This window comes from Ursus arctos, unplaced genomic scaffold (assembly GCF_023065955.2).
Source record: "Ursus arctos isolate Adak ecotype North America unplaced genomic scaffold, UrsArc2.0 scaffold_17, whole genome shotgun sequence".
NCBI classification, from domain to species: domain Eukaryota; kingdom Metazoa; phylum Chordata; class Mammalia; order Carnivora; family Ursidae; genus Ursus; species Ursus arctos.
Window position 1 is genome coordinate 47,015,375 of NW_026622841.1, and position 12,355 is coordinate 47,027,729.

The following is a 12,355-nucleotide window of genomic DNA, read 5'->3' on the forward strand; positions in this document are numbered from 1 at the left end:
TTTGGCTATTTGGTTTCCTTTCCAGGATTAAGTGGTGGATGACCTGGCTAGAACTAGTTCCATCTGGGACCTTCCTCAAGCATATCAGAGGTAAAGGACCTTCAGGATACCCTCACAGTTTTTAAATGAGGAAACCAGGGCCTAGAAAAATCAGATGATTTTCCCAGCCACTCAGTGGCAGGCCAAGAATGGGACTTTGTGTGTGTGTGTGAGACAGTTCGTTTATTAACATTATCATTCATGTAAAGCTAGAAAATGGGATTTGGAAAAAACTAAGTTGTTTTTTGTTTTGTTTTAAGATTTTATTTATTTATTTGAGAGAGAGAACACAAGCCAGGTGAGGGGGAGAGGGAGAAGCAGACTCCCCACTGAGCAAGGAGCCCAACTCAGGGCTTCATCCCAGGACTCTGGGGTCATGACCTGACTCAAAGGCCGACACTTAACCAACTTAGCCACCCAGGTGCCCCTGGAAAAAAACTAAGTTTAAATATAATAACACAGAGCTGATATTTCACCAGGAACATAAACCAGGTATTAATAGCTCCCTTTGATCAAGAATGGGGCTCTTGACCAAAAAATTTTTGGGATATGGAAAGCACAGCCTTCTTCCATACCTCCATTTTCCTTTTGGCCTCAGAATGGATCTTGTGGAATTCCGGGCCAGGGTTTTTCTTGTTCTTTGGTCCTCCAAAAAATTCCAGAATTTCTAGCATCAATCATCATTATATTATCAACAACTATCACTTGCTAATTATCATAAATGACCTTTATAGGGGCCTAAAAGAGGAGCGAGGTAAAGTCCCTGCTTTCACAGAACTTCAGTCTGAATAATATGATCTGGGATTAGAGGAAACATTTCCAGTGATAATAATAAATTTTATTAGAGCCAAGTGTTAAGTACTTTACTTGTTTGTCTCTTCTAACCCTCCTATTAAACCCCACACCCATTTCACAGATGAGGAAACTGAGACCTGCTCAGAGGTCACAGAGTGGATCTCAGACCAAAGCCCATGCCCTTAAACACTAAATGATACTATCTCCCATGGGAAAATTGACATGGACGAATGGGAATGCTTGAGAAAAAGAAATAACATGAGCTCTTTCCTTTAAGAGGGCCCTAAAATATTTTACCTACTATTTTATAGATTTTACAGGCTCTTGAGTCCAGGCTTCCACCACCACACCGTGCATCCCCGGACACACAGTACAGGGGCCTGGGAAAAGGGAGACGCTAACTCCCACCTGCGGGGAAGCAAGCTGCCAGCTTTGCAGAGTTGGGTGGCGTGTGAGAGAGTGTGTCCCAGTGGCACACGGTCTTCATCTTACACTCCAGAAAACAATTTTTCTTAACAAGGACACTGGCTAGGAAACAATGCCCCTCTTTGCAACACACCTTCACACTGATTGGATATTTTAATGTATTAATGTTCCCTTGGTATGCACAGAGCCATCAAAGGGGCTTTAAAAATGTCTTCTTTTGGGGTGCCTGGGTGGCTCAGTGGGTTAAAGCATTGGACTCTTGATTTCGGCTTAGGTCATGATCTCAGGGTCTGCACGCTCAGCAGGTAATCTGCTTGAGATTCTCACTTTCCCTCTCCCCCATCCCTCCCACACTCCTCGCTTAAAAACAAAACAAAACAAAAACAAAACCTCTTCTTTTTCTTAATTTATTGAATATGTATAACATTTCTGAGTGCCAACAAGCATGCTTCTGATCATTCAATCTTCACAATAACCCAAAGAGGGGGTATCATTGTTATTAGTATTATTCCCATTTCACAGATGAAGAAACTGAGACACAGGGAGGTTGGGCAACTTGCCCAGAGTAACACAGTTAGTCAGTCACGATCACAGGTTCAAATGCAGGCAGTCAGGCTCCTGAGTCCAGGCTCTCACCACCACACCGTGTGTCCCCAGACACAGGGTAGAGCTGCCTTGGAAAAGGGAGACGCTAACTCCCACCTATGGGGAGGCAAGCTTCCTGCTTTGCAGAGTTGGGTGGCCTGCGAGAGAGTGTGTCCAAGTGACGCACAAGGGCAATTTCCTAGCTGTTCTCATGCCTGTTGCCTTCTCCACGGCCCCTTACTGGGTGTGGGTGCCCAGTTGGTTCTTAATAAAGAGAAGCTGAACGGAATGAGCCAAAACTTTTGTGAAGGTCAAGGTTGAAAGAGGTGCCCTTCAGTGTTTCCTTTTGTATGTTTCTTCTGGAAGTAAACAGACATTTGGATCACAAAAAGCAGCTGGGAATGTGGAGCAAGGACAGTCAAGGGGCACAGAAAAACTCAGCATTGTTATTGAGGCTTTTTTGGGTAAAAGTGTTCAGGGGTTTCTTTCCTTCTTTTTTCTTCTTCTTTTTTTTTTTAGAGGAAAATTGCACAATAGTATAATGTAGAGTCAAAGGAGATGTTTTCGTTATTCTGTTATTCCCTTATAATGCCCCAAACTTCCCAGTTGATCTCTAAAGGTTTGAAATCATCTCATCCCTTTGAAAGAGGATTTTCTTACAAAGCGTTTTAATCATCATGACTAATTTATTTTGATCCCTTCAGAAAATAGCTTCACGATGTAAACCAGCTTCACTGACAACAGGTCGACTGAGCAATTCTGTAATTGTCAGAATATCTGTGAAATGTGGAAGCCGCATCTGAATGCAACATTGTATTCACATCCTAACTCAAATAGGAGAGGCAGTGGGGAGTCAGGGATGGCTGGTTTTATTTCTAACTAAGCCACAGACTCGGCAGTATGTCAGGGATAATAATTCTTACCTACTTCCAACTTTATTCCCAGGGTGCTGGAAATGACTAAGACATCAAGACAGTAAAATATAATACCCAGGAAGTTAAACAGTGACTTGTGTGTGTGGACTCTTAGGAAAAATAGACGGGAGCACCTGAGAGAATTTACTGCAGCAAGGCCTCACCTTTTTATTGGCTTTTCATGAGAAAAGGTGTGGAATGGGAAGAGACACACAGGGGATTTGGCTTTAAGTTGATGCCTGAATACTTTAAAGCTAGGCAACCAATGGGGGAATTGAATAGGGAGGAAAGGTGGAAGAAGTTCAGATGATGGTGTACAGGTTAATAAATATGAGGAGGAAGAATATTTTATGTGATGGGAAGAATTGGGAGGGGACAGATGTGCTGGGAACATCACATTCAAGACTGTGCTTTTCCCCAATGTTCATAGCAGCATTGTCCACAATAGCTAAATTGTGGAAGGAGATGAGATGCCCTTCAACAGATGACTGGATTAAGAAGATGTGGTCCATATATACGATGGAATATTACTCAGCCATCAGAAAGAACGATTACATAACATTTGCAGCAACATGGACGGGACTGGAGGAGATTATGCTAAGTGAAATAAGTCAAGCAGAAAAGACAATTATCATATGGTTTCACTCATTTATGGAATATAAGAAATAGGAAGATCTGTAGGAGAAGGAAGGGAAGAATGAAGGGGGGGTAAACAGAAGGGGGAATGAACCATGAGAGACTGTGGACTCTGGGAAGCAAACTGAGGGCCTCAGAGGGGAGGGGGGTGGGGGACTGGGATAGGCCTGTGATGGGTATTAAGGAGGGCACGTATTGCATGGTGCACTGGGTATTATATGCAAATAATGAATCATGGAACATTGCATCAAAAACTGGGGTTATACTGTATAGTGACTAACATAACAAAATAAAAATTAAAGAAAAAAAGACTGTGCTTATGATTGATGGTTTGCAAAAATGGCTGAGATTATGCCCCTATCCTTGTCATACACACCCCTTTGTAACAGAACTTTGCCAATCTCCCACTGAGCCATGAAGCATACATGTCCCTGCCCCTTGAATCTGGGCCAACCTTGTGACTCGCTTTGACCAACAGAGTGTAGCAGAAATGACATTGTCTGACTTCTGGGCCTAGGCCTGGAGATGCCCCAGAGTTCCCTTCCTTGCCCTCCTGTGACGATGTCGCCCCTGGGAGGAAGCCCAGACTAGCCTCTTGGAGGATGAGAGACCATGTGGAGAGACAGGCCCAGGGGCTAGCCAACACCAATCCCAGGCATGTGAAGAAGCCATAAGATGGGCCAGTCCCAGCCTACCCACCGGCTGACGCGGTTATGTGATTGACCCCAGGTGACGCTGACAGAAAACTGCCCAGCTGAGACCAGCCTAAATTGCTGGCCCACAGAATCGTGAGCAAATAGATGGTTATCATTTAAAGCCACACATTTGGGGAGCTTTGTTATGCAACAATAAACAGCTGATACCGAAGTTGGTCCTAGAAGTGAGGTGCTGCCATAAATAACCTAAAATTAGTGGCATTGGCGTTCGGACCTGGTGGAGGGCAGAGGCGGAAAAGGTAATGAGGAGACTGTCCATGAACTTCCTGCACCAGAAACACAGTAAAGGAAGCTGCCAGAAGAGATTGGAAAAAAAGGCCATCTCTACTCTATGGAGTGACAGAAAATTAGCAAAAGTTTGCCTGCAGTAACTCGGAAGGAAGAAATGTACCTAATGAGCTATGGATCCCAGTAAGGAGCGTCTCTCTCGGAGAAAGAAATAAGCTCAGGGAGGAACCATTCAGCCTGCAAGCAGACATTAGAGGGCATATGCAAAGCCTGCGTATGGGCTTGATTGACAAATAAAATCATTTTTCACCAAGTCTCTCCATTTGGCAAGAGTCCCAGAAATGCCTTCAGGAAAAGAGGAAACCAAAGATGTAGCCTAAATACCTTCTATTGATCCCTCAGAACACTCAGCAGACCCTCTCAAGTGGATGAAAGAACTTTCCAGATCGTAGAGGCATTTTCCTACAGCAGGGCAACCCGCTGCCCCGAGCTAAGAGAGGTCTATCTACTGGAGCAGACTGCAGGCTGATAGTCCAGAAAGCCACACCGTTGTAAGAGGAGGCATAATCCATCAGACCAAAGGGACAGAGTCAGTTCGAAATGAAAAGAGTCTTCTGGGTCCCCAGGTTTCTAGGGCAGGAAGCAAGCTGAGAACACTGCTCTGCCGAGAGCCTGGACAATTCTTACAGGAAAGGAAGCCACATATGAGAAGGTAGAGCCAAGAGCCCAGAGGGGAGAGCCAAGAGTCGAGAGGAGCAATGAACTAGGAAACTACTCCCAGGGAGTAAAACCGGGTCCTAACCAGGAAAATTCCTGCCCTTACTGTAGAGGGGCCTGAAAATACAAGTCCAGCTGTGTCTCAGAATTGTCATGGACTCGATACTGTGACGTGACTTATTTTTCCCTTTCTGAGTGAGGGTGTCTATAGGGTTGTCTGGCTTCTCCCGCCATAGTATGTTCAGGGGCAGAATGGCAGAGAGCGGGGCACCTGGGTGGCTCTGCCAGTTAAGTGGCTGCCTTCGACTCAGGTCATGATCCAGGGTCCTGGGATCCAGCCCCACATCGGGCTCCTTGCTCAGTGGGGAGCCTGCTTCTCCCTCTGCCTGCCATTCCCCCTGCTTGTGCTTGCTCTCCCACCAACCCCCCCATATCAAATAAATAAAATCTTTTAAAAAAAAGAAGAAGAAGAATGGTACAGAGAACCTGTGTTTTTAGTTTACAGAAATCTGTACCATTCTGCCCCGAAATACACGGTGGTACTTTGCGTGATGTACCAGAGGGGCCTCATCCAGATGAGGCCCTATTTTTAATGTCTACATCTCAGACTTCAAACCGATAGAACGAGCCTTTTGGGGACAAGTGTTTTTATGGAGAGGGGATGTGATTGATTAAGGCCAGAGGCGGTCTTTGGTAGATTCTTTGCAAAAATGGACACAAGAATTTCTCACATCCCCGTACACACTTCCCTCTGCAGCAGGACATGGCTGTGGTTCCCATCAAAAGCCTGTTTACCCCATTCTGAATCAGCAAAGGCAGGCTGCAGCAGAAGGGCAACACCCAAGGCTAGGCTTCCAAGAGGCTTTGCAGCTTCTGTTCTTGCCTTCTTGGAATGCTGCCACCTTGTGAGGAGGCCAGGCCAGCCTCCTTGAAGATGAGAGAGCCCACGAAGAGCCCCACCAACCACCATACATGTGAGTGAAGACCTTGGAGACCCCCTCGTCTCAGGTGACCCACCAGCAGACCCAGGCAAGCCCAGCAGAACTGTCCCACTGAGCCCAACCCAAATTGCTGACTCTCAGAGTCATGAATGAACAAAAATGGTTGTTTTACCCCATTTGGGTTGATTTGTTACATGGTAGTAGATAACCGACCTAAGGATAAAGGTCTATCACAACAGTGACTTTCTCGCCTTGCATCAAAACGGCCCCCGACTCACTATGAAGCCGGCGCCGTGAGGAGGGGCTCTGGCCGCCGAGCAGCCAGTCCGCGTGGTTTCAGTTTCTCTCACTCTCCCTGCGGGATGGAGGACCACATGCATGTGTAGCTCTCCGTTAACTCCTTTTGAGACTCAAGACTTCCTCAATGATGGGTAATAACAGGCTGAGTACTTATTAGTGTCAGACACCGTGCCAAGCGTTTCCCTTGGATCACCCGGTTTAACAACAGGTCCTATTGTACCTACTTTCGATTGAGGTCACAGGCTGAGAGAGGTTGTTTTGCTGGAATTCAAACTTAGCCTCACTCCAGAGCCTTCGCCACTGTGCTAAAGCCCCGTGTTGCTGGGACACGGACACAGGTGTAAGAGCAGATAGGAAATAATGACCCGTGTGGGGTTCAGAGGTGCTCAAGGTTGCAGAGAGAAAAAATGTTCAAGTGGTTCCTAGCTTCGGAGGCGCTTCTCTTTTCTCCAGACTCCCATACCCACCACCCGGTTACTTTATCAGTTTTCAGCAGCTGTGACATCTTTGCAAATTATTTCTAGAGCTTTATTTCAAACTTAGAAACTCTGAGGATCCCTTTTGTACCCAGCAGGTAAACAGAATGCAGGTCGGCCCAGATTGTGGAAGGAAGACAACTGCTCGTTTATTTCTCCAGCTCAACCTCCTCACCAACTCCTTGCAACAGTCTTGTTCTTATGCTCCTAGCAACTCACCAGCAACTGGAAAGACAGCCACCTCCATTTGATGAGCGGCGATTAAAACCACAGCATGAATTCAGAATTCAGAACAAAAGCAGAAGCTTGGGCGCACGCACCAGAGCCAACTCCCTAAGGCTGTCATGCTGGCAGGCTTTATTTTAAAGAAACGTGATATAGAGTACAACCGATGCTTCTGGCTGTGCTGTGGGTCAAGTTCAAGTTCTCTGACGTACAGCTCCCAGGGAGAGAAGCAAGAGAGAAATGGGAGGAGGGAGGAAGTTTAGTAGAATTAGGAGAAATTGAGAAAAATAAAAATAAGGAAATAGAGAAAAGGGGATAGTGGGAGAAAAGTTAGAGGAGGTAGGAGCAGAATGGATTTATTTAAAGAAAACCGTGAAATAAAGAAACGAGACAATACAGAGCACTGGAAGGTATGGGAAGAGAGCAGAATAAAAAATTAGGCTTTAGTAATGTGGCAATCAAAAAGTAATACCAAAAACTAAGTCATAAGAATATAATGCACAGCACTGTGTCTAGAGTTGACAATACCATACTGTGTATTTAAAAGTTGCTAAGAGAGTAGATCTTAAAATTTCCCATCACAAGAAAAAAAGAAATTTTTGTATCTGTGAGTGGTGATGATGGTTAACTAGGCTTACTGCAATGACCATTTTACAATATAAACAAATGTCAAATCATTATGTTGTACACCTGAAACTAATATAATGTTAGATATCGATTATAGCTCAATTTAAAAAAAATTTAAAAACTCTGTTCTCCACATTTCTCCTCCCACCAGAAGGCACAAAGCTAACTAGAAATATAGATCTCTGCAGAAATAGCATCCTCCACTACCAACACCCCCCCCACATACAACACACACCCCATACATAACACACACCCCATACACAACACACACCCCACATACAACACACACCCCATACACAACACACACCCCATACATACAACACACATACCACATACACGACACACATGCCACACACACAGAGACCCATACCACACCACACGCACATCCCACACACACAACACACACACACAGACACGTACCCCATACATCACACACACCATACACACCACACAACACATACCACGTACAACACAAACTACACACACACACACACACACACAGTGACAGGAAGGCGCCAGGGAGCCTAGATTCTGTGCAGGCATATTTTGTGGTCTGTCGTTCCCCAGCATCCCCTTCCCTCTCCAAGAAACCCAGAGCTTTCCAGGTCTCCTTAGCAAAGGGCAGACATGCTAGTCTCTGCTGAGCCCTGTGATGTTGTCATCCCCCAAACATTTTCATAAGATAGCAAGTTAGGGACCAGTGTGTTCAAAGGGAGGATTTGGTCTATTTACAGATTCATATCAGTGGGTGGCCAACTTAGTTTGAATCTTGATAGAGGACAGGAAAACAAGAAGGATGGCTTGCTCAGGCAAAGGTTTTCAAGTCTCCATTTGGAAAGTACATGGAGAATTTTCAGGGGAGTCGGCCCCTCCATTCCAAGTCCCACAGGACCCACGATTAACACCATGTACACTTCCGGTTTTACTCTTCCAAGCCTCCGAGCAAGTAAGAGAAGATCCTACAACAGCCACAGAGGACCTTTAATACCTATTTTTGTGTAGTTTAAGGAGCTACTTTTGTCTTTTCTCCTTTAAAAGATATGTTTTCCCAAAAGGAATGAACCAGAAAGACAAAGTGTTATAGACCAAATGAAGGAGCTGAATCTTCCAACTTTCAATGTCGGCAAAGTTTGTATACTTTCCACAGAAAGGTGTGAGATACCCAAGTTACATTTACTGTTTAAACTTTCCACACGTCCAGAAAACACAGCCGACAACATAGGAAATGGCAACACAAAGCAAGATCTGGTCCTGGTGGCTTTATTTCTTCTGTCACACCACCATGTTCCAGCCATCGCCATCCGCCATATCCTGGCTTCGCTGTAATAGACAGAGAGGGGTCCGCGTGTGGAATAAGGTTCTGCTTTGTAACAGAGCAAACAGAGAAACACCACCACCATCTGGGTTCTACCTGGAGTCATAATTGAGGTGCTCGTGTGACGTCCAGGCTCCCACTGGCCTCGGCCAGCACTGCCTTATTCGTCACCATGCTCGTGTGAGCAGAGGGAGCAGAACCATTAGGAACCTCTGTTTCACGGTGGAAAAACAGAGTGGCGAGGAGCTGTGGCAAAGCTCACGCCCACAGCTGGAAGCCCAACCTAGTGGCAGTGGTCCAGACTGCTCTGGGCCCAGGCGCATCCAGGATCTTCTCTGTGGCATCTCTGCCACGGGCATCTCTGAGCAAACATTTTGGCCACATAACTAATTGACTGTAAGGCAGCTTTGCCGTAAAACATAAAATCACCAAAATTAAAGGAGGGGCATTCATTAAAAAGGACATAATGAAACACGAAAAATGAATAACAAAATTAAAAAAAAACTTTATTGCAAAACACAAAATATTTGAATACATTGAAAATGCCTGTAGATTCATGGCAATACTGCTCAAACACCTGATTGTATTTTGTGGATTGTACCCAAGGTCTTGTCTTCAACGTCTTTTGTTCATGGTGTCACACGCTGTTTTGCTTGCTGATTCATCTCTTCGTTTGGCATCACATTTTTTTTTTCACTAAGATGTCTTCCCTCATTGAGAGAAGTATCAGTTTCCAATATTAGGATGCATATTTGTAACCGGGCTTTGTACGGCGTTGTGAAAGCCTTCTACACTGCTGTTTGTTCTTGGCGTATTGTCACATGTTTGTTGATGGATGTTCCAAAATTCTGTGGAAACGTGCATTGAAAACTCTGCCACTATATAGATCATTACGATGGCTAAGATTTAGATAAAAATGGGAGTTTTGTGTCAATGGAGAGATGAAACTAAACCGTCAACTGGCTGATGAAACCAACGAGCCGTCAAACCAACTATTAACCAGTTTTTTCTATCTTATGGCAACATTGCATTACGGCCAATTAGTTATGCGGGAAAAATGTTCATGGCAAAAATGCTCGCAGCAAAGATGCTTGTGGCGAGACTCCCTAGAACCAGGTGTAGAACCCCAGAGCACCTGGAACTGAAATGAACAGTTGCTAGCAGCATGAAGCTGCTGTTACCTTACGAGTCCCCAGCTCGGGCCTCGTTGTCTGCTCCATTTCCTCAATGATAAGGCAGTACTACTTCATAGAGTCCACTTACTCAAAAGCGCAGAAAGAGAGGGAGGGAGGCGGGGACATTGGCATTTTTCTGCAAGGCTTTCAAGTTTTCCCATGCCATATGAAACAAACGCTTTGTGTAATTTTCCAGTGGCCTTGATTAAACATGTTATGTAATTCAATATAACTATAGCTTGAAGAAATTAAAAGCCACGCCAGTCTTATCAAATGTTTGGTCCCAGCTAGAGATCCAGAAACATTAAGCACTCAAGACGTGCCCAGATCATTTCTGTGGAGTTTGCTCCTTCAGAGTCTCCCCTCCTTTGCTTATATTCAAGGCCTTTTCTAATCTGTCCCTGATCTACCTTTCTCACTGTCCTTGCCACTTCCTGCTTGCACATATTAGTCACTCTAGCCAGCCTGCTTGTACAAGCCCACAGGACTTCTGTGTGGCCTCTCTGCCCCATTTCCAGCTCTCCCTTATATTCTCTGCTTATCTGAATCTGGTTCCTTCTTCAGAATCTAGTAGACACACTCCATCTTGGAGAAAACTTCCTTCACCACTCCAGTCCTCTGAACTCCAAACACTTGTTCCACTCCAGGTCAGTCCCTTGGTATAGGAATACATTTGGACAGCACCCTTTGCCAGCCAGTAACTTCTGTGTGTCCTTGGCCTGTCTGAGCCCCTTCCTCTTTAACATGAAATCACAAGGGGCGCCTGGGTTGTTCAGTTGGTTAAGCGTCTGCCTTTGGCTCAGGTCACGATCCTGGAATCCTGAAATTGAGCCCCACATCAGGCTCCCTGCTCAGTGGAGAGCCTGCTTCTTCCCCTGCCTCTCACCCTGCTCGTGCTCTCAAGATCTCTCTCTCTCTCTCTCTCAAATAAATAAATAAAATCTTTAAAAAAACAAAAAACCATGAAATCACAATACTCTTCAATGGAGTTTTGTGAAGATGAAGTGAGGCAGTCTGTGAAGGTGCCCAGCAAGGTGTCTGGAACATTGGTGGGGCCCCATGAATATATTGTCTCATGGTCACTAGGCACAGGGAGACTGTGTGCCAGCCATTGCCTATGGACAATGAGCGGACTTGTATAAATTTGAGCAAGTTTTTAAATTTCTCTGTGCCTCACTTTCCTCATCGTAAAAATGGGGTTGTTGATAGTATTTCCATCATAGCCTATATTATAGACTTAAAGCAGTTAATACCAAAAAAGGCTCAGAACATTGCCCGGGACATAGTAAATGTTCAGGACGGTTGAGCATAATGCACATGTGGGCAGAGGGAATAGCACAGCAAGCAAGACAGATGTGGATTCTGTCTTCACAGAGTGAGTAGAAGATAAGACACAAGCATATTTTGGGCTACAATACAACTCATGTGGTATTTGATATATGTTATCTTGAGTTGTTAGCTATCCATTTACATGCATGTCTTGTCCCCTATCAAGACAGTAAATTTATTGAGGGAGGAGGGCCTGGACCCAACTCTGCCGCGTCCCCTACGCTGTCCAGAGTGTCGCGTAGATGGCAGGCATTGAAAATATTTATTGCTAATTACCTAAAAGATGGATTTTTCTTCTGCAATAAAAACTTTATTATGAAGATCCTATTCATCCATGAGGATCTATGGCTTTCTCTCTTGGTGTGTTCAAAGCAATGTGTGCAAAACTAACACTTAACACATAACCTGTGGACCACAGGACCCCTGAGTGTCTCCCATCTAGAAATCCAGCATCATCTGGTTCACACACATTGAGCTCAGACACCATCAACCTACAGCTTAAGTTGGCCACTGGTCCCCCCCCTCCCCGTGGCATTTTTCCATGAAGTAACCAACACATTGTCCCCTTTAACCCTGACAATATCCTATGAGGCAGGGACTGTTACCATCCACATTTTATAGGTGGGGCAATGGAGGCTTACAGAGCCAGGGTTATTTGCCCAAAGCCGCACAGGAGATCTGAACCCAGGCAGGCAGGCACTAGGGGGAGTGGGAGGGGAAGTGCATGCAACCTTATGCCAGACCACCTGGGCTGGTGACAAAAAGATAGCTTGGCCTCCTCTAACATGATGGCAGCGACTTATAAGCACCAGTGGCAAGCCCCCCACGGAAGATCTTTATGGCAGACTTCTTTCCTCACAGCCATGGTCACAGGTGGCCATTTTCTCGTGGGGCTCATAGCAACTGGGCTG